Source organism: Berghia stephanieae, chromosome 1, assembly GCF_034508935.2.
Source record: "Berghia stephanieae isolate SIO BIC M18660-M18661 chromosome 1, UCSD_Bste_1.3, whole genome shotgun sequence".
Classification (NCBI taxonomy): Eukaryota; Metazoa; Mollusca; class Gastropoda; order Nudibranchia; family Aeolidiidae; genus Berghia; species Berghia stephanieae.
Genome location: NC_088360.1, coordinates 136,056,835 through 136,076,106, shown reverse-complemented (window position 1 = coordinate 136,076,106; position 19,272 = coordinate 136,056,835). Strand labels below are relative to the sequence as shown.

The 19,272-nt window shown below is 36.0% G+C and overlaps 1 long non-coding RNA gene across 7 annotated transcripts in view; it reads left to right on the top strand.

The window, feature by feature from the left end:
- The window catches only part of LOC144963308 (uncharacterized), a 112,631-nt gene that overhangs the window by 17,585 nt on the left and 75,774 nt on the right, over positions 1 to 19,272 (top strand). For 3 of the 7 annotated variants that reach the window (XR_013643598.1, XR_013643603.1, XR_013643601.1), the window contains one exon: positions 10 to 2,521. The exons of 2 other annotated variants lie outside the window; for them this stretch is intronic. This is a non-coding gene — a long non-coding RNA (uncharacterized LOC144963308). Of the gene's footprint in view, positions 1 to 9; positions 2,522 to 12,690; positions 12,837 to 19,272 lie in introns of those variants that run through there. 2 more of the 7 variants (XR_013643600.1, XR_013643602.1) reach the window with 1 other exon arrangement.

Genomic DNA, 19,272 nt, shown 5'->3' with positions numbered 1-19,272 from the left:
TCCATCCAGAGCAGGATCAACCCTCTTTGTGGAACTACAAAAAAAAGTGGTGACAAGCAAGTAGTGTTGACTTTTTCTGTATTGAGGCGAAAGAGATTTTTATTCCAAGGGTTTGGGAAAGCAAATTGCTTTTTATTCAGAGCTAGTGCACTATTTAACTGTTTTATTGTCTAAAATAGAATTGATTTTGCAGTTCAACTTGACTAGATATCTAATTTTATACGACTTGTCTCTCAAGTAGAATAAAAAAATGAAAAATGAGGATAGCGTGCCATATCATATTTTGAAAAATCATTTAATATATCTAGAAATCATCTGTATAACCTATTGTATACAGTAAATAATTAGGTTTTGTGATTATAATGATGAATTCATAACGTATGACATCATATTTGATCACAAAATTATTTTATCTCTGGGCGTAAAAAAATCAATTTTACAGCATTTTTTTTTATCTAAGGGGTATGGGTTAGTGAACCGATTATAATTTTTTTTAGACTTAGATCAATCTACAAAATTTTCGTTTTCTTGTCCTATTACGGTCATATTTTGAAAGTTTGATGGATCATTTCTTTTAGTTGTCTGCAAAATCAGCCTTTTAACTTTATGTCAAATTATAGAAAAAGTTTGCGCTTTCTCAAATGTCTGTTTTATGTCATTTGTCTGATTTTCTAGCAATCCTACCTCAATCATTTGTGACCATCCGCCTCGAAACGGTATTAAGTCGGATTTTTCAATTTTGGGTTTTTGGTACCCAATCATAGCTTATATTATGCTTAAAATTTTAATACCAAATTTATAAAATTCTGTTTATTCATTGCCCAACTATGACCGTTTGAAGTAGGGAGAGTGTAAAAACCAAGTTTTGAGAAAATCGACTTTGAAGTGAGGCACCGTTTTCACACATAATCAAATCAATGGGGCAAAGATAACTCCTCAGATAAGGGCATTGAAAATTTGACGAGAATAGTAACATCTGCAGAGACGTCAATTTTCAATTTGACTCACAGGAATTTCAGACACCACTCGGAGGAATTTCAATTCCGAAAGAGGAATATCCGCACACACAAAAAGGGTATTGAGATGATATTCAATAACAAATACTTTGACCTCAAATTTTAACCTCGTTGGTTGCTCTACTTATCACTTGATGCACTTTTAGCACTCTCTCTCTCTCTTTCTCTCTCTTAAAGTTTGAGGTCAAAGTATTTGTTATTAACTATTATTGGCAAGTGCAGCCTTGGAAATGGTGGCTCTCTGAGAGAAAGTCAATTCTTGTTTTGAATATTTCACTGATAGTTGCTTTTTTAAACTTTAAATATATATAACTTATCGTCAATACTTGTGTTGAATTATTATGTTTTCATGTAGAAAAATGATTGTAGTTTCTGAAACAACCAAAAACTGAAATTTGATCATTATGACCATTTCCACTTAAAAACCGGTTTTCTTCGTTTTCCAAATCCCGACTTAATACCGCTTCGAGGCGTAGGGTCACATTTTCCTTTAAATTATCTTCAAATTTATTCAGAATCTTTTCTATGATGTGTTTTACATCATGATGTGCAGGTGGTTGGATGGGAGCATCACCCTTGAATCATATACCTATGATGTTCGCATGGGTGTACGATCCGATAGTGATGTCGTTTCTTCTTCTCTTTATTAGCCTATCCTGCTTCTTTGGTTTGTGATTGTATTTTTGACAGGGGATATTTTTTTTCCTGTAAATCCTCTGCCTGTTTGTTCTTGGTTATTTATAATTTAGCTTATGATATCTTTAGGTTATGATTTTGATTGACATTTGTACTATTTTTGTTAGATTGCTTGTTTTTTTATTTCGGCGGTCTCTCATATAACCTCAATTGTGTTGGAAGAGACCTAAAGCAACAAACAAACAAAAAAAAACATCATGATGTAAGTGTTTGGGGGTAAATTAAAATTTAGCAATTTTATAAATTTTAAAATTCATTTGTTCCTGTCGATCCGCGCTAAATTTTCAGTTGAAATCAAATAAAAATTCTAAAAAAATTATTCCAAGAGTTTTCATGATGTAGCTATTTATGAAAGAAACGTTGTGTTTAAATTTGAAAGAAATTTATATGCTAGTTTTTGGTGCATCTATGTTAGAAATTTTAGGGTTTTACGTCTAATTTTAGCTTATGTTGCCCCTTAAAAAAGTTTTTTTTTTTAATTCAGTTATTTTTGGTGTTTAGCATCAAATTATACATTACATTATTCGTTCATGAGATATAATTAAAGAATTTTAGAACTATAAAGCATATTTGACCACTAAAGTAATTTTTTGGTGAATAACAGCAGATATTAAATTATTTCGCAATTTTTTTTCTTAGAGGTATGGGTTAGCGAATCGTTTATAATTTTTTTCAGAATTTGATCAATTTATAAAATATTACTGTTTTCTTGTTCCATATTGGTTATACTTGATGAATGTTGGCCTTTGTCTGCATAATTAGCTTTATTATCAAATTAAAGACAAATTTTTCATTTTCTCAAAATTTCATTGTGCGTCATTCTCTGATTTTCTAACATTCACATCTGGATTGTTTCCCATCAGATTGTCTTCAAATTTGGTCAGAATTTTTCTTATGATGTGTTTTGCATCATGATGGTTGGGTTTTGGGCTAAACAAAAATTTAGCAGTTTTATGAATTTTTAAATCAATTTTTTTTCCTGTCATGTCAGTCACACCAAATTTTCACTAAGAAATCGAAAAAAAATTCTGAAAAATTTATTTTCAAGACTTGCTAAACCTACCCATCTTGTTGTAAGAAACATTTTGTGTAAATTTGAAAGAGATCTGTTCGTTGTTTTTTTCTGCATCACTGTAAGAATTTTTGGGGTCTAATTTGAGCTTATATTGTCCCCCCTGGTGGTAGGGATTTGGTGGCTAATAGTATTAGCGCTGGTGTTAGGGACTCAGTAATAGCCATGTGGTAGGAACTCGGCGAGTAAAAGTGCTGGTGATAGGGATTCAACGAGTAAAAGCGCTGGTGGTAGGGACTCAGTGAGTAAAAGCGCTGGTCGTAGGGACTCGATGAGTAAAAGCTCTATGACTCGCTGAGTAATAGCGCTGGTGGTAGGGACTCGGTGAGTAATAATAATAATAATAATAATAATAATACTTTATTGCATCCCAAAAAGGAAATTTTTTGTACAGACGTGTTATAATTTACACATAAGATAAAAATACAATGGAAATAGGATGTATATATATATATATATAAAAAAGGAGCAGCTCTATAACCAGAGCTGCGCTTTATAATATAAATAATTTCAACACTGTAAAATAGTTAAAACTGTCACTATAAATTGAAAATTGAAAAGATTGCAAAACAAATAAATTAATAAATTAATATTTATATTTTTAAAAAGTAAAAATGAGAAAGAATTATATAAAATGATTATTGCTTGTTGTTATAAAGCCTAATACTGGACGGCAGAAAAGATTTTCGGTGTCTCTCTGTTTTCGTTGAAATAGAGAAAGGGCGACCACTTCTTTCTGACATAATAATTGATGGTCTTAGTGGATGATACTGGTCATTTAATATTTTAGTTATTTTATTTATACAAAATTTCTCGTATAAAAGATCTACATCGTCAACATCATTTATATAGCGTTTAATGGATTTTTTAATATTTGAATTTATTTTGTTCCTTTCCACTGCTAAGCAATTGCCTCCCCAAGCTGTTATACAAAATGACAAAACACTTTCGATTACTGCTCTATAAAATAATGTGCAGAGGGTTTTATCTATTCTAAACTGAGAGAGTTTTGATAAAAAATATGTACGTCTGCACATCTTATGCCTAATTATTTTCAAGTGTTCATCCCACTTGAGCCTGTCATCAATCGTTACACCAAGGTATTTGTAGTGAGGAACTCGCTGGACGAATTGGTTCTTTAATTTTAACGGTTCTATCGGTTCCTTCACTCTCCTAAAGTCAATCACTAGCTCCTTTGTCTTGCTTATAATAACGCTGGTCGTAGGTGCTCAGTGAGTAAAAGCTCTATGACTCTGTAATAGCGCTGGTGGTAGGGACTCGAGTAAAAGCACTGGTGGTAGGGACTCAGTGAGTAAAAGCTCTATAACTCGGTAATAGCACTGGTGGTAGGGACAGTGTCAGTGAGTAAAAGCGCTGGTGGTAGGGACTCGGTGAGTTATAGCACTGGTGGTAGGTACTCGGTGAGTAAAAGCGCTGGTGGTAGGGACTCGAAGAGTAAAAGCTCTGGGTAGGGACTCGGTGAGTTATAGCGCTGGTGGTAGGGACTTGGTGAGTAAAAGCTCTATGACTCAATGAGTAAAAGCGCTGGTGGTAGGGACTCGGTGAGTAAAAGCGCTGGTGGTAGGGACTCGAAGAGTAAAAGCGCTGGGTAGGGACTCGGCGAGTTATAGCGCTGGTGGTAGGGACTCGGTGAGTAAAAGCTCTATGACTCAATGAGTAAACGCGCTGGTGGTAGGGACTCTGTGAGTTTTAGCGCTGGTGGTAGGGACTAGGTGAGTAAAAGCTCTATGACTCCAGTAAAAGCGCTGGTGGTAGGGACTCGGTGAGGAAAAGCGCTGGTGGTAGGGACTCTGTGAGTTATAGCACTGGTGGTAGGGACTCGGTGAGTAAAAGCTCTATGACTCAATGAGTAAAAGCGCTGGTGGTAGGGACTCGGTGAGTTATAGCACTGGTGGTAGGGACTCGGTGGGTAAAAGCTCTATGACTCAGTGAGTAAAAGCGCTGGTGGTAGGGACTCGGTGAGTAAAAGCTCTATGACTCAATGAGTAAAAGCGCTGCTGGTAGGGACTGTTTGTTTGTTTGTTTGTTTTTGAGGGTTTTACAGCGCTTGCAACACATCAAGGTCATATCAGCGCCAGTGAAAAGGAAGAAATGGGATAGTAAAAAGTTATAGAATTCAATTAAAGCACCCAAGAAAAGGTAAGACAAAGGGGAATTTGTTCAAATGGGAAACAGATGTAGATTCCAAGAGGACACCATCAAAGTACTTAGTTTAAGATCACCTAAAAGTCTCATCCAGACACAAGCACAGGTCCCGACTAAGAGGAATACACTCAAATGCTAACAAATCAAATATAATATGTAAATAAAACATAACACAGTACATAACAGAGAGATGATTTACAATGAAAAAAATATCTCCCAAAACTAACTATACATTCGACTGCTTCCCTCTCAGCCAGGGGATCCGGCCAGGACCAGGACAAAACCAAGTAATCTCATTCCAAGACAAAGAAAGAAAGCATGTCGGAAAACAGATATAAGGGGATAGAAGACACAGTATGAACCCCCCTGCCCACTATGGGAGGTCAGGAACCCCGCCCAGGTGGTAGGGACTGGGTGAGTAATAGCGCTGGTGGTAGGGACTCAGTGAGTAAAAGCGCTGGTAGGAATTCAGTGGTGTCACTGATTTTATGACATTAGAATATAAAGAGATTTACAACTACAATCGGACTAATGATTTTACAAAAGGTCCCCACAAAAGTATATCTTTAAATTATTAAACAAGTCTGTTGATTAAATTAAATTATAATTTTATTTTAAAAGATCAAGAAAATGTCAAAATAAGAATGAAAGTTTTGACAACCAAAATGTACCTATTCCGTAACATATAAATAGGTATGGCAAACCCTCTTATCGAGTCATGGCTTTATTGGCAAACCGAGAATTTTAACTCAAATCGTCTCTCTCTTTTTCTCATTTTCAGTCCGTCAAATAAAACGTTTTTGGTATCAAATTAAATCTCAAATCTTCATCTTTAAAAAAACGTTCATGCTTTTTTCATATGATTTGCCGTTATTTCATGGCTTTGAGTTGAAGAAGAGGAGTAAACTTCGATTTTGGAACCGGCGCTCCGCTACTCGATCACCGTAACTGACGGTTGTCTTTTCTCTCCGCTCGGCTGGTCGCGTCAGCGCTATTAATAGTAACGTCGATGGCTGCATCCGAAGGAAAATTGAACAAGCTTTCATTCGATACCAGATTCGCATTTTTATGATTTTTTTCAAAGGTTGAAGTTTCATGTTAAAAACTTTAAATTGATAAAAAAATTGAGAAAAATTTGAAAATTTGGACGATTCTGGTATCAAAAGAAAGTTTAAAATCTCAGCTTTAAAATGATGTATACGAAAGCAAGATTAATAGCTTTGCGTTCACCAGCCAACTGAAAACGAAACTACAACTACAACATTTGCCGTATTCACTTCACTCATATGCCGGCTCAGGCAAGGGGCACAATCGCTGATATTTCGTAACTTTGCGTTGAAATTGACAATTTTGGCTTTGTCAGCTACTTTAGGGGCAAATTATTTCTATTTTACTTAGAGTTGAGCTCAGAAAAAAAATACACATATTGTTTATAAAAAGATGTGTATTGTTAGAAAGTTACAGAGGTCTGGTTTGAATATTTATGAAAATACGGCATTTTGAAAACGGACAAAAGGTTGCTTTCAAAGAAGGACAAATTTTGGCGATTTTCTACAAATTTCGAAATAACATATCTTTTTTAATTTTTAACCAATTTTAATAATTTTTATACCATTTTAATCAGGAAAAAAAGTTCTACCTGTTGAATGCAACTTAAAGACAACAATTATATAATCTAAATTTGGGTTTTCCGTACCTAATATAAAGACACACAAACAAATCTTGTCTTCTTGCTCCTCTGTAATCTTGACACAGCATTGCTCTGATTTTTCGTCAAGATGTGTAGCATGAACACTACTTCACTCTATACCGATCACGACCCAACAAGTATTGAGAACAACCATGCTTCTCAAATTTGTTTTACATACAGGACTTTGCACTATCCTATTGAATCTGGATAGAGACTTGACCGACTCAATTGTTAACGGGCACCTTTTTACTATCACACTCTTTTATTGGGATGTGATATTACGACTTATAATGTCCCTTTTTTATTTCGTCACTGACCGACCACCTTTGAAATTTTGATATTCTACAACACAGAGTTTGGTCTCCTGTGTTATATTTGTTTTATTCTGTACCGACCTGTATAACACAGTTTCAGTTTCGGCCTTCTCTGTGTTATATTTTTATTGGGACATATAGTAACAGATTTGCCTTCTCTGTACTATGAATTGGTCACCTGTTCACGGACTGACACAGTACAGTAGCCTGCACTATGCCTTGCTATCTTCCGGCCCCAAACGTACTTCACACAATCAACCCTGCATTATGTGAAGGATAGCTAGTGACGTTTGGCGACTGAGAGACGTTGTCATTACAAGATAGCATAGCAACAGGTTTGAAAAATACCAACTTGTGGTTGCCTAAAGCTAATATCCCATTGAGACATAAGCCCGTTCTACAGTAACGTGACAGCCCCCACCCACGTTGTCTGTATTAAGTCAGTCATGTCGACAATGTCAAAGTCTTTATCTTCAGAGACAAGAGTCAAAAATTGTTCCAACTGGGAGATTCTTTGCAGAAACTGATGTTCTACCATAACTTGAAACAAGCTATTGATCCTGTTTGTCACTGAAGATACAATTCGATACAGTCCTTCCTGTGTATTTGTCACACGTCATACTGGTACAATGTCAGTTTCAGGTTGGTCATGGATTTCCAGTCTTTCGCCCGCCATGACCCTCATCATCTATGCACATAATATTCACAAGTGGATACAAATATCGATTTACTTTGTATGTTTCATCCATAACAAACACATCACAAAAAACACTCAAATCACGCCTCATTCTTCCCGTTACTTAAAACAAATACTCAAAACCACCATCCTCATTCACACTGAACTTTGTTACACCTCCTTCCTCCTCTATCTCTCTCAGTAATTCCTGTACCGTCTCACCGTCTGCCCTGTCAATATCAGTCTTGAACAATCTCCGCTGCAAATCTTCGACATCTTTAGGCAATACATGTTATCCTTGGCTTGATTGAATGTGTTGCCTAAGTTGAGTTGTGGACACCTTTGTTTTAGCCATAGCCTTCACTGTCTCATTCACGAGGGGCAGGCGATTCTCCGGATAAAGTGAGGATGGCTAAATGTAAAAAGAAAAAAGATTAAAAGTACAAAATTGTATGCAATAGCATTCAATTCAGACCTGCCAGCTAACAAAAACAAAAAAAAGCATTTTATTTTTTATTGACAATTTAAAGACAAAAATCTGCATATAAACCCATAATGCACGAGTTGTGTTTGTCACTCTAAAATACTTGAATGAACTAAAATGCAACAGGCGCTCATCAAATTCAAGGGTTAAATGAATGATTGCAGAATTCCCAAAAAACGTCGCTTCATTGTCTTTGTAACATTTTCATGGCATACAAAAATGCAATAGAGTGGTCACCATTTATAATTAGTCCTCAGATATCAAGCTCTTATAACTGCATCGTACTCATAGTCAAAGTCAAATTTTATTTTGAAAAGTCTATGGACAACCATCAAATCTTAAAATTCCTTATCTGGAACAAAAAATAAACAAAGACAAAAAAAAAAAGACCCAAAAAAAATACCACCACCTAGATCTGCTTATATTGTCTTACAGGACTTAATAGCGCTTACAACACTATAAAAAGGATGATGATATGGTGACTGATTCAATAGGGAACAGTAGATTTCACGAGCACCTCAAAGATGTACCAATTTTGACATTACCTCAAAGTCTCACCGAGACACAAGCAAAGGATCCTGCTAAAACATTTACATAATGCAATAATGTTCAAAACCTATAACTATAACAGTACATAACAGAGAGATGATTTACAGTATAAAAAATCATCTCAAGAAGAAAGGTACTGTATTTGACTGTCTGCCTCCCAACTAAAGACCCCCGCAAGAACCAGGAAAAAAATGAGCAATCTTAATCCATAACAAAGACAGGGAGCAACATGGAACTATATATTACACTCAATAGTAGGAGGGGGGAGGGACAATTAAGTACTGAAAATATAAAGTAACAAGAAAAGAAAAAATAATACATATTTATTTAAAAAATTGAGTCTAATTGCGACTAAAATAGAATTTGCGATTAATTGCTGTCAAGTGTAAAATTTTCGGCAGCGAAAAACTGCAGGGACAAAATGTCGATGGAAAATAAGTATAAAATTAATGAGTCTTACCAATGTATCGCATGGGTGATTTTCATGGTTGTGATTAGCCCCTGTAACCCTCAGAAGCCAGTATTAATTTCAGAGTCCTGCATGGTAAGAAAAACTTTTTATTACAAAATAATAAAATTATCCACAACATAGTATGATAAAATATTAATAGCGTTGTCACTTGCATAACTCAATTGTGAAGGATTTCAACATGCAGATTATAGAGCAATTGAAAATAAATCTTAATAAGACATTCAATAATAATACTAATCCAGCGCAATCAAATTTTTTGAACAAATCAAGTCTTTCACTTTTTAAAACTGGTCTGGTAATAGTTGAACTATTGTCTTGCTGCATTACATCGTGCAGCCCGCCCACTGAAGACTGTAAATGAGCTGCAGATAGGCACACATTGCCTCTTCCTCTGGATGTTTTAAAATTCAGAATCAGTTTGATTGCTTTATTAAAATTGTCTTGGCAATCAAGATAGAAAAGCTGATGGTGATAATTTACTTCCGAGTTATTCTGAAATATTATAACCTTGTGCATATAATATTTTCATTTTTTTAAAAATATGTAAAAGTAAAAAAACACCTCCTGCCCCCGTCCAAAAACAACCTCCTACCTCTGGTTAGGGCGAACTCCTTTGCTTGAAGTCAATTGCTTTTTGCCCTGCTTGCATTCATAGACACAAAAGTCATAAATTGTGTGTGATGACTCGCACGAACTTCGCAACCCTCTTTCGCTGGCTGTGGCACAGTAGCCAGGCAGTGAATACATCCACGTCTAGGTGACATGATAATATTATAGCTAACCGATAGACGGCCTAGTTTTGTTTTGTCTTTGATGCGAAAAATAAAGTTGTTTTTTTTTTTAAGTCGGCATTTGAAACAGAATAAAATCTGAATTTCTCGAGGAATGAAATAAGTCTTTTATTTTCTTTTTTATTGGTTCTATTCTTTGACGTTACGAATTTTATTTTTACTATTAATTTTTAAAAATAATATATTAGCACTTACAGAGAAAATCGTACTGTTGGAAGATTTACAGGCTTGCACCAAACCAAAATAAAAATAAACTCTGCCTCTGACCTTCATCATTCAAGCAATCTCTGGCGATCGATTTATCGAGAAACCAAAAAGTAATGACCATTTTAAATTAGTATAAGGCTCAGAAATTGCAATATCAAAGGAAATTGCTATCGAAACACTCAAAGAAATGACCAAAAGACCCTTAACATGTTGGTAGTATTGGTGCTAGTGTCAGTGGAAGAAGTGGTGGTTGTAGCGATGGTGCTCCAGTGGTGGTGGTGATGATGATGAAGCTGTGGTGGGGGTGGTGGTAAAAGTGATGTTGTGGTGGTTGTGGCAGTGGTGATGGTAAGAGATGATGATGTACTAAATGAAGTTGTGATGGTGATATCTGCTAGCCCAGTACATTAGATATGAGTAAGTTTTGAGCTGTCTTCAATTCAATAGATGACATTTTGAAACAGTAGCAAGATATTTCCATATATGTTATCTAATGATCCATATCCTCTCTCTCTCTCTTTTTTGAGCATTCACTACTACTACATACTACCAATACTATTACATTGGTCAAATGATAGGAAATTCGCAAGTATGTAATATGCAAAGACAAGTTAAATACTTAAATGGTTCTAGAGAATTCATTTTGAACCAAATACCATTCCTAAAGCTGCCCACTTTGTAATTCTAGACTCGTACAAAATAATATAGAAGAAAAAAGATCATTATAAATTTTATAAAGCAAAATAGAGTAATTTTACTTATTATCAATAAAAGGAAATAACCCATTTATGTTTAAGCTTTTTAGCAATACAGTTTTCAATTGAAGGCTTCATAGTCAAAGATGTTAGTTCAATTCAATTTTCACTTAGAATATTCTATTTAATAAGTGGCAAAAACTTAAATGCCTGAGACTAAAGTATAAAATAAGCTGATATATCGGCCTTTTTTAAAAAACTGCCAAATTCCTGTCCTGTGACGATAATTGGATCTTTGAAATATTTGATGCATATATTGTTAGCAAATACTTGCTTACACAGTCTCACTACACATTACTAACTTGTATGAAACATAAAAAACGAAAATCGAGAGAGATTCAGGATAGATATGACGTTTTATATTGACTGGGGTAGAGGAAAATACCCTGTCCTTTTTTTTTGCATGATGGCTTTAAGTCGAATTTTTAACAAAATGGAGTGTCTTGTTGTATACACCTATGAATTCACCTGATGCAAATTGCCATCTTCTAACATCCTCATAAAAGTTTGTAACAATCAGACTTTTTAAAGTTTTATTATATATTAATAAAGTCTGTCCCCAAGGGGGCTACTCATTCCTGTAACAGCAGTGAAAATTAACCAATTAAAATCCTCTTAACAATAGAAGTGCGACTAACAATGTTTTCTCGCCGTAGCTGCCCCTTTTCCATCACGGCCGAAACTACAAACACATGGTTTTTTCATTCAGTGTGATTTCCAGTTCAACACCGCTTCAAGAATGGTGAGTAATGTTCAACATTAGACCATGACCCTCATTCCTGTTACCAGGGCTTGTTATTTAAATTAGAACTTGTATTAAAAATAAAAAGTATCAGTATATAGCTTTTTTAAGGCTCTAAATAATAGTCATACTTTAATGTTGGAGTAAATCATATTTTAGGGATAGTATGAATCAAAGCGAGATAAACTCATCCCTGTTACACCTTGTTTTGTAACAGGAATGAGGGATGTAACAGGAATGAGGAAAACATAACAGGAATGAGGAATGTGAACTTTCATAAAATGAAACACATGTTTTATTGTCACTAAGTCCTTTGGAGCATAATGGCCCATATAATCGGAGCTTATCCCTGTTTCTGTAGAATGAAACAGACATTTAACTTATGAATACGAGGTTGGTCTATAGCAAATTACATTCCCCAGCAGCACTGGTACCATGATATACACCTGGGTGAAGCAAAGTGAATGAATTTCCTTGATTAAGGAAACCATTCTATGGTTGTGGAGATTTTCGAACCTGTTATCTCCCAGTCGGGAGTCCCTATCGGTAACCACTCGGCCACGGCGCCTCCACATGGTTTATCGATTCATAGCATATTCTTTTGTTTCATAAGGATGTGTTTGGCAAAGTGTTTTGTAAACCACTGAAGTGTTACAGGCCTATGTCCATTGAAGTGGTAACATTCATGGTTACAAGGTTACCATTTAAAACATTTTTTATTGTTTACATATTAATTTCTTCCATTGCTGAAAGACTATTTTTAGTGCAAAGTTACCTTGCCAATACCAAATGCCTAATGTCCAAACATAGTATGTTGCCTGTTAGGCTCAGATACATTTTAGATGATTACTATGATTTTAACGGCCCGGTATCGCTTGTACTAAATGTGACATTATATCACATAATAGTCTTCTTTGTTCCTTGACTTTAGTCATGTTACACCTTGTTTTGTAATAGGAATGAGGGTGGCGAAATGTAACTTGATATTATTGTTCATTTTCAAGGGTCATAGCTTTGTTGTAACGATTGTTTTATTTTGTTTTGTTTTTTTATCACAAAGGCCAAAAAAGCCATGATGTCAGCCGAGAGCAACGACTTTACCGTCAAAGACGAGATGGAGTTCCTATTCGACGTGCTGTTAATCTTAAAAAAGAACAAGACAAATACCAGAGCGACAAATCGAATGGAAAGAAAAAGTCCATAAAAGATAAGACACCAAGAGAACAACGCAAACAGAGAAAGAATTGGATAAAAAATTATCACACACACAATACAAACCGGAAACAGCAACATCTTGACCTGAGTTACACTCCATCCTCACACTCAAAATCTCCACTCCAGTATGTCTCTCGTCAAAGATATCAAGCTACTAAAACAGCCAATGAAACCTAAATGTTGAAAAACCAAAGTCTTGAAGAAGTGAAAAGGCTGTCCTCTCTTTCTCAATCGAAAAATAAATCCGAAAAGTATAAAAAGCGCTTGGACCGGTCATTAAAAATTTAAAAAACTTTCGTTGACATCCCGATCAAAAACTAGAAAAAACTTTTGAAAGATAGCAGAAGAAACAAGAAAGTGAAAAGAACATTACAAAATCATTTTGCACTCCTATAAGACATCAAACATTTGAGGAACAGAAGGCACATGTACACATCCGTGAAACATCTGGCAGCTGGTATGACTCTCAAAAAATATAAACTCTTGGAAAAATTCGGAAACGACATCAAATACCTCCAAAATTTCCAGATCTTGTCAAGCAAATAGTAAGAGATTTTTTCCTGAACGAAGTGGTTATTTGTACTACCACTACAAATAGCGAAAACTACCGCTTTTCACTATTTGCACTCCCAGTTTAAAGTTGCAAACCACCGCTCCTTTACCTATTTGTAGCTACCTACTCCCAGCACTCTTATGCGTTTAAAGTTGCATTTGTGAGCTTTCAAGGACCCGCCGACCAGCCTCCACTTTTCGCGGTCTTTCTTTGAGAAGTGTGAAGCAAAGAAAATGGCCCTCTCGGTAAACGAGACATTCTCATCTTTTCTCAAATTTGAAAACATTCGAAAATGAGAATAATGTACTTTTTATTAAAAAGTCAACAAAGAAGGTAAGTAAACTAGATACGACAATTTTTTTCCTTAATTAAGTGGCAACTCATTTCTCGTCATTCTCACTCTAACTCTATCAACTAAGAAGAGTACACCACCTCAAACATTTGTCAGTTCATATCTTTGCTTTTATGAGGTCTATTTTCATTTTGAAAAGTTCAAAGTGAACAACTAAATGACGCCGATTCAGTGGTGTATTTGGTCTATCTTCATGTGAATAAATATTTTATTATTGACTTTTCCAAAATTCCAATAGGTCATTCATTTGTATGATACTCTATGTCGTGATCTATTTTTCCTTGATTTCAGCTGTCTCAGCTCTAAACTATACTTTTCTTTCTCAAGAAATAATTCATTTTCTGTTTGCAATGTATTACAGAGATGTTGATTTACCACATGTAAAAATTTCAAAGTTGTATCTGAAGCTGTTTCTGAATTATACGTGATTATCCATTGGGATGCTGTGCTTTGGTCACATTTTTTCCTATTAAGCCGCTATTACTATTAAGCTATATATAGAGATTTTCCACCACATAAACGGTCATAACTTTTTAACCAGTTGAGAGAGAGCGATAATTTTTCACTCTAGTTTATGTTTCACTCCCCTTTATTTTTCTACGCTAAATTAATACCCATAGCCACTATTTTGAAAAATTCTTGCAAGTGCCTACTAAGAGGGTTGAACTTGAACCTGAACATACTCCTTCTTCTTCTTCTTCTACTAATAACTACAACTAGATAGGTACTACGCCTCTCCTGAATGATCGGAACCGTTTAAGAAACTAAATTACGGGTTCCACCGGCGCTTCCAGTCCCACAGTGCCCAGTATGGGCGGGAGACTTACCCCCATGTTCCCGATGTATTCACTTTATAATTGTTTTAGCTTTTGAACTGTGGATCTTTTGTCAAACGTTTTATTTTAATTTTTCAAATTTAGTAGCACTTTAAAGGTCTGCGTTAGGTATCGCTCTGCTGTACTGTAACTGTAAGAGCGTAAGAATAACATGGTAAAAGTACTGTAAAAGTATGCTGATGAAAATGATATTGACAATGAAATTATAATAAAAGAAGAACAATAGAACTTATAAACAAATCAATAAAGAAGCTTTAAAAAAAATGAAATTTAAAAGAAGTAAGAAAAAACTGCCTCAAGAAGTGAAAAAAATTGTCCCTGTTGTTGAGATGTGAAGTGGACATAATCGTGTCTGTCAAGAATTAGAAGAAATGAAAGATGCCACTTTTTATTTTAAATGTAGATTGCACATTAGCAGAACACTAAAAAAAAAAGTAAAGAAAGAAAATCCAATGTGGCAACTTGGTTGCTAGTGAAAAAAGTAAAATTACTCCGCTCAGCATTGCTGCTGGTGTGATGTCTAGTGTTAGTTAGGTGTCACTATGTTAGAGTGATATCTTGTTACTTCATATTTTCATTTTAAAACCTGTAGAACAACTTGATTGATTTGTAAATTCCTTATATGACCATTGTTTTAGTTTTCCGCAGCCATTATAATTCAATTTGAAATATTGAAAGGTACTGGAGAGGAGTCTAAGCGGGGTTTTTTTTTTGTCTGTTAGTTTTAGTTATAGGTCATAGTGCAGGTCCAAGTGTTGGAAATGTACAAGGTTTTATTTTTTATTTTAAGGTTAGTTGAAGGAATACTTTCCTTAGCTCAAGGAACGTGCAGAAGACCTCCCCTATTTACTACTACTACCCAAGTACTAGTGCTAGACTACTTCTTCCGCCACCTCACTCCTAAACGGATTGACACCACAGGCAACTGATATTATTCTCTCTCTCTCTCTCTCTCTCTCTCTCTCTCTCTCTCTCTCTCTGAGTGTGTATCTGTCTGTCTATTTCTGCCCATCTCCCTCTTTTTACTAATTAGTTTGTAGGTGTTTGGCAAATTCTCAAGAACAGCCAAGATATATGCGGCTGTGTGGCACTCACTTCCGGATTGGAAGGTCCTGGGGTCAGCCTCGTCAAGGACTCACATTCTCTCACTGTACTCATGTGTATGATTTCCTATCCGCCAAGAGCGTTGTCTGTCAGAAGAAAAACATCGCCTAACGTTCTACTTGTTACGTGTTGCTGTTAGTCATGGATCCTTTGTAAAGTGCTTTGAGCATGTTTGGTGGATATTGTGGAAAGCTCAATTCTTTTTTTAATATTTATATATATACAGTAGAATTACTTTAAACCGAAATTTTGGGGACCTTCTAAACCATTTCGGTTTAAAGACATTTTGGTTTAAAGTAAGTTCCCGTGTTGCAATGTTTTTCAAGGGTAGTAACTATTTAAGGAATTTGCTCGTTTAAACGTATCATGGGTTTCCCGTTAAATGGAGTTGTTGAATAAATGCCGTCTTCGTAACCATTAATTTTTTTGTGTTTTAAAAATATTTTTGGGGGTTTTCGTTTTCAATTCAAAATTGTTGAAAGAGTTGAGTTCGGGATGCCGTGTAATTTACATATCTCCGTCTTGATCAACTTTTTTTTCATCGACTTCACATAGTATTTTGATTTTAAACTCCAACGTGTAAGCACAGTGCTTTCTTTGAGACAACTTTTAGTAAAATGCAAAGCTAAAATAAGATCGAAAGTTCTTGTGTGATAATTGATAATGAATGATGCGCAGCTATTCAGAGGTGAAGTGAAATGGAAATGAAAAGGCGTGTCAATGCTAAGCTGTCTACTACACATCCCTCTTTTGTTGAAGAGCCATTTCATTAGGTTCAAAGGCCTAATTACATAGAACCTCGCCCCCTCACACACACAACAACGAAGTGGAAATGAAATGGCATTTCAATTGTAAGTTGTCTACCCCCCCCCCCCCCCCCCCCCCTCCTTATTGTCGTGTTGAAAATCCAGTCAGTTCCAAAGCATCAACACACGAGCGAGAACATCTCGCTTGCGTTATTCTACACCCCAACTCCCCCTCTTTCCTCCTTTTTCGCCTGTCAGTCACCCGCTGTCTTCCTTTTCCAGTCTGTGCGATTGTGGTGCTGGCCAAGCCCAAGTGCAGTGATTGAAGTGTTTGCCCCCCCCCCCCCCCCCCCCACCACCCATCACCCTCATCTTATACTTACGCTCTGTTTAATATCGCCGGCATTATTACGTGTGGCCTCCTTCCCGAATTTTTGAAGAAAAATATAGAGAGAAAAAAGGAAGGTGCTCTCAAGTTGTTTCGGTTTAAAGAAAGTCCTGCTTAGAAGTATTTCGGTTCATCGTAAGAATTAGTACAAAGATAATGAAGAAACTCGTACAATTTATTAAATTCTTTGCGGTTTAAGGTATTTTTCGGTTTAAAGTAATTTTACTGTATATAAAAAAGATGCAGGATGATGACGGGCATGCGCTACTTTATGATGTAGTATAAACCATTCCTAATATATGATTTTGCTAAATAGGCCTACATTCAAATTTTACGAGTGTATCTGGTGGCAAATATTAGACACTCGTTGCCACTGTGATTTTGATGAAACTTGGCTTATACACAGATACATGAATTTTCCTAATACGGCTTCAAACATGCGATCTGAACTTCAATTTATAATGAAGTAATTTTTCTCAAATGACAGCTTGATTGAATGTGACAAGATCCTTTTACTTAACGGAGTGGCTATTCGTCAGTACTGACCCCCAGGCGCTGGCACCTGCGGGTCAGTACTGACGAACAGGCACCGGCGTCTGGGGGTCAGTCCTGACTAATACTATTACTTGTACTGATGCCAATTGGTCAGTTCTGACCTAGCCACGGGCGTTGACGGTACCAAAATTATGGAAAAATGCCATTTTTTAAAATAACTTGCTCTACGACAAATAAATCAGCATTTCCTGTCCCATACTAGTCGCAGGGAAGCCCTTGTTTTCACTAAATCTTTTTGTCGGTTTACGTGAGATTTGTTTAATAAATATATCAATTAATTAAACAAGTGAAATTGTCCAATCCTGAGAAAAAGACCAAATTTGGTGTTGAAACGCCAAACTGGAAGCCCTATATTTCGGTTCATCCAACGCGCATGCTCACTGCACTGATGCGTGGCGCCAGAACTGAAAGTGAAAGCTCTTTCATTGTCTCGTCTTTCTTCATTCCTGTCATTTGAAATTCGGCTTGCTCGCATCTTACTGAGACAGGAAAAGTAGAAAACGGTAAGGGCTGCCTGAAGCCGGTGATCGTAAAATACTAACGAAAGAGTGAAAATGAAAGGCTTCGTATGGGAACAAAACAGACAATGGACGTTTCGGGTACAAACCCTTCATTAACACAACAATACACAAATAAACGTGGAAAACAAATGAAATATAATGAAAAATAACTTGTATCGTCTGTACTCAATGGTGGTTGCAGAATGAAAGAAATGTTAGCGTGGGTAGAGAATAGGGTGCCCCAGGGGGGTGATCTGATTGATAAGAAAAGGTCAGCGTCAGGGAACAGAACCTTCCAGAAAATAATGGAAGATAAAAGACATATAAGTAGTAGTAGTAGTAGCAGTAGTGGTAGTAGTAGTATTAGAATGGACAAAGTATTATAAAAGAATCGTAACAGGAAATATTTTATAACACATTTTCCTCTATTTTTCTTTAAATTAAGCTATAACGAAAATATACGGGGAAAAAAAACAATAAAAACTAAATAACCCAAAGAAATAGAATGGACAACATAAAATAAAAAAGAATCTTACGGTGGCTTGAAATAACGAGTCATATCGTTGCCCCAACGGCATCTAACGCGTTAGAAATCAAACTTATCTAAGTGACCAAGTGTTACTGTGTGCCATCGGATAAGTTGGCCTGAGAGCCTGGAATTTTAATTGTTTTGTTTTTTTTTAATGGTGACGAATAAGTGCGAAGGGGTCTTTGCACTGACGAACAGGTCCGATGTTCGTCAGTGCTGATCAATGGTGGGCGGTGGCACAGACCGAAGAGAGGTTGTCTGTGGGCGGTGGCACCTGTTGTTCAATACTGACCAATAGACACCATGTTATTGGTCAGTACTGACCTCCAGGCACTGGCGTCTGTTCGTCAGTACTGACCCGCATGTGCTAGCGCCTGGGAGTCAGTACTGACCAATAGCCCTAGCCTTTACTTAATACAATTCAATTTAGTGTGGTCTGTAGTTGTTTGCCTAATATTAGAATGCACAGAATTTGAATTTTTATTGACTTTAAATATTGAAAACAACATGCCTTTGGCTTTCCATTTGTGCCATTCCATTCAGCTTTTGACCTAGTCCCTGATTTGAGTACCACGTCACAAATTTAAGTTCTTCGAGAAAACTCTCGACTTACTTTCTTATTCTTCTAACGTACTGAACTGTAACACCTTTGTCTCAGTTGGAGAAAATATTGCAATTTTTAAACTTAATATTTAGGTATTTATGTTATGATCTTTTATATTATTCCGTGTTTTTCAGCTTCCATCATATCACCCTGAGGAAAGTTGGCTAATTTATCACACACCTAGTCAGTAAATAATGCACGCACAGAAGTGTGTTGGAGCTTCTCGGACCGGAAGGTTTCTCTCTATTTTGCTACCGACA